Raw genomic sequence first — 4,485 nt, 5'->3', positions numbered from 1 at the left:
GAATTTATGCGGTTATGACCTGTTGCAGCAATGAAATATTGAGGTTAACATTCCTACAGTCCCCAAAACTTAAGACAAAGGTCATCAGACATTCAGACTGTACAAGAACAGAAAACAACTAGAAAATCTTCAGAGATTCTAATGGTCTTGCCTTTAAAATGGTTAACTGAGAAACCAATATGGGTTAAACAATGGTTTCTAACAGAAAGCTTTAAAACAGTTGGTACAGGAGAAACTAGATGCTCAACATATTAAAAATTCTACCAGTCCTTAAAATTCTCCTGTATTTGTTGTTAAAAAGAAAAATGAGAGCAGGCAGCTCTCATATCTCTCGGTGACTGCCACTGAGGCCTGCCGCAGTTGCTCTTGGGTTCTTCTGCCGAACCACCATGTCACAGAGCGGGGAGGAGAACCTGCAGGGCTCCTGGGTAGAACTGCACTTCAGCAATGGGAATGGGAACAGTGTTCCAGCCTCTGTCTCTATTTATAATGGGGGCATGGAAAAAATACTGCTGGATGCTCAGCATGAATCTGGATGAAGTAGCTCCAAGAGTTCTCATTGTGACAGCCCACCTCGCTCCCAGACACCACAAGATACCAACAGATCTGAAACAGACACTCACAGCTTTGGAGAGAAAAACAGCACTCTGTCTGAGGAAGACTATCTTGAGAGAAGAAGAGAGGTTGAAAGCATCTTGAAGAAAAACTCGGACTGGATATGGGATTGGTCAAGTCGGCCAGAAAATATCACCCCCAAGGAGTTCCTTTTTAAACATCCAAAGTGAACAACTACTCTCAGCATGAAAAATACAAGTGAAGAAAGGGGGCATTTTCTCAGCAGACTTTCTGAAGGTTTTTCTTCCATCTCTGTTGCTGTCTCATCTGCTGGCCATTGGATTGGGGATCTACATTGGAAGGCGTCTGACAACTTCCACTAGCACCTTTTGATGGAAGAATGGATCTGACTTTCATTAACACAGTGTGGATTCTGTAGGGATAAGTCCCACCCCTTAGGGGGCGTGTTCGCCTCTGGCTAATGTTGGCCTATAAATTTGGCAAGCATGCTCCCAGCTGCCCCCTTCTGCTTTCCTGCTCTCCACGGGAACGGTGGTTCTGTAAGTCTATTTCGCTATTAAAGCTATATATATTTTTACAATCTGTCTGCATTCGTTTATGCCATTATATTTTGGCGCCCAACGTGGGCTATTTTGCCCCTGACTCAAGCGGGTAGCCCGCTAGCTAACACAGCACCCTCCCGGGTGCTGTTTTTTAGTTCGTGACTCCGGCCTCAGTGCCGAGTCCGAGACATACTCAGCCACACAGGCCCATTCTGCCTGCCTTGGCTAAGTTTGCAGCAGAACCCCACTGCCTGAATTAGCAGAAGCTCAAGTACCTGCGGTTTTGCAACAAAAGCTGCCACAGCAGCAGATTTGGTCTGATACAAAGTGACTTGGCCTGGCGGTGGTGGCGCACGCTTTGATACCAGCACTTGGGAGGCAAAGGCGGGCGGATCTCTGTGAGTTTGAGGCTGGCCAGGCAGTGGTAGTGCACACCTTTAATCCCAGCACTTGGGAAGCAGAGGCAGGTGGATCTCTGTGAGTTTGAGGCCAGCTAGGCAGTGGTAGCGCACGCCTTTAATCCCAGCACTTGGGAAGCAGAGGCAGGCGGATCTCTGTGAGTTTGAGGCCAGCCTGGTCTACAAGAGCTAGTTACAGGACAGGCTCCAAAAACACAGAGACCACCACTGGCAGGAACCTATCATTGCAGGTAAAAAAATTTTTCTTTTATAAATAAAATGTCTGAACACATTAGTATTCAAGAATTTGACAGTTTTTTTAATTGTACCATGTGGGAGATTTTACAAGAGGTGTCTATCACCCCACATCTATGGATCCTTCTGGGATTCGTAGTTTTCATTGGCACTAAATGGTTTGATAATAGAAATATGATAAAGTCTTTACGAGACAAATCCAGGATTCGTAAGGCAGAGATTGAACACTTAAAAACAATTGAGAATGACAACAATCTTCTCAAGAATCAGTTTGAAGTTCTTCAGGCTGATAACAATCTTCTCAAGAATCACTTTGAAGTTCTCCAGGCTGATGTTAAGGAGAAATTCATTACTATGGAAGAGGGAACAGCTGATTTGGACCATAAGCTTCAGTCCCTTTCTGTAGGAACTGAAACATTAGTGTCTGATATTAAGGAGAAATTCATTACTATAAAAGAGGGAACAGCTGATTTGGACCATAAGATTCAGTCCCTTTCTGTAGGAAATGAAACATTAACTGAGAGAATCAAAACTGCTGAATGTGACAATCGGATTTTGTCTAAAGCTTATGACAGATTGACAGAAAGATTGTCAATACAAGAAGGCACGGTTTATGCCATAAAAATTATGTCCAAAGATGAGATGTTATCTCTAACGGACAAACTTCATACTTTAGAATCCTCAGTGAAGGCTTTGGAACATAATTCTGGACAGGAGATTCAGACATTGCAGAAGGCAATGGTGAATAGAATCAAAAAGATTGAGGAATTTCTAAATTCTGATGAAGAAGAGCAAAGGGAAGAAAGGCAAATTTTAACTACATCTGTGGGTAAATCTCTCCGGGACAATTTCCACAAAGCTCTACCTACATCTCTACCTGCCTTTCCAGTAATAACAACAGAGAAGGTGATTGGTTCCAGAAACCCTAGGGTCATCAAGGAGGATACATGGGAGCCTGTCCATATGAATGACCTCAAGGAAATTAAACAGGCTGTCATGACTTTTGGGATGCAAGCCTCTTTTGTTAAAGAGATGCTAAGATCTTGGGCCACAACATGCAGAGCAACCCCCTCGGACTGGCTCCAGCTGAGCTCTGCGGTACTTGAGAGTGGACCGCAATTGAAATGGAAATGCTTATTCAGGCAAGAGGCTAGACTCTTAGAACAGCAGGAAAAAGTGAAGGGAATTGACATTTCCCTAGATAAAATTCTAGGTGAAGGGCTCTTTTCCGACCCTCAGGAACGAGCTGATTTGGATGAAAACACACTCTCCATGTGTACTACAGCAGCCTTAAGGGCTTGGGACAGGGTACAAGACCCAGGACAGAGAATGGAATCATTTGTCAGAGTTAAACAGGGTCAGAGAGAAACCTTTAGTGACTTTTTACAAAGATTAACTAAGGCTGTACAAATAGGGATATCTGACCCAGAAGCAAGACGTATAATGATTGAGTCTTTGGCTTATGAAAATGCAAATGTGGAATGCAAAAGGATTTTGGGGCCTTTAAAGCTCAGATCAGTGCCCTTGGAAGAATGGGTCTTGCATACACTCAATGTTGATACGTTTGATTATGGCACTGAAGCATGGGTAGAAGAAGCAATTTCCAATGGTAAAAGGAGACACAGAATACCAAATGTTTTAATTGTGGCAAAATGGGTCATATGAAAAGGAATTGTAGACAACGGATTTTCAGAAATAATAATAATAATGCATCTTTCAGAAATAATAATAATAATGCATCTTCTAGAAATAACAGAAATAGGAGGACTCAGCCTTCAGGTTTATGTAGAAGATGTGGAAAAGGCAGACATTGGACGAATGAATGCAGGCCAACAAGAGCTATCTCTTGTATCAGGCAACCTGATACAGTTGGGAAACGTGAGAGGGGGGCCTCACAGGCCCCCATGGCAAACATGGTTCAGTCATTTCCAGTTTCTGCAGAGAACGTGCCTCATCAGGACAATTAGGAAGCCCCATGCCTACTGTTACAAGCAATAATGATCAGAAAGATAAGTTACGTGTGTTTTGGCAAACTTCTATAAATGATCAAAGACCTAAACTGAGAGTGTGTGTAAATGGCATTTTTATTACTGGCCTGCTGGACACAGGTGCTGATGTAAGTATCATTACCCCAGAATCTTGGCATCTGTATTGGCCTCTTCAGAATGTAAATGTTCAGCTCCTGGGAATTGGAACCCTATCTCGAGTAAGGCAGAGCACGAGATGGGTTGAATGTATAGGGCCAGAGGGACAAATAGGAAAATTAAAGCCATATGTAGCCCATATCGCAATGAATTTATGGGGTCGTGACCTATTACAACAATGGAATAACGAAATTAACATTCCTGCTACTTCTAGAGCCTATATTTCTGAGAATAATATTAAAAGATATTACAAACGGAGAAAACCAGCCATTTGGGCTGTACAAGAACAAGCAATTGATGTCCCTTCAGAGATACCAACAGCCTTGCCTCCAAAATGGTTAACTAAGAAACCAATATGGACAAAGCAATGGTCTTTAGCTGAGGAAAAGTTACAGGCTTTAGAACAGCTGGTACAAGAACAATTAGATGCTGGACATATAGAAGAATCTACCAGCCCTTGGAATTCTCCTGTATTTGTGGTTAAGAAAAAATCAGGTAAATGGAGAATGGTGACAGATCTCAGGGCCATCAACAAGGTTATTCAATTTTGGATACCATCAAAATTAATAA

The 4,485-nt window shown here is 42.6% G+C and overlaps 1 pseudogene; it reads left to right on the top strand.

Moving 5' to 3' along the window:
- Positions 1 to 389: 389 nt before the first annotated feature.
- LOC121445454 lies at positions 390 to 958 on the top strand (annotated as a pseudogene).
- Positions 959 to 4,485: the final 3,527 nt, after the last annotated feature.

The sequence above is a fragment of the Microtus oregoni genome, unplaced genomic scaffold (genome assembly GCF_018167655.1).
Source record: "Microtus oregoni isolate MIOR12 unplaced genomic scaffold, Mior012 000192F_ref0000130, whole genome shotgun sequence".
Classification (NCBI taxonomy): Eukaryota; Metazoa; Chordata; class Mammalia; order Rodentia; family Cricetidae; genus Microtus; species Microtus oregoni.
This window is presented reverse-complemented; position numbering and strand designations above follow the sequence as displayed.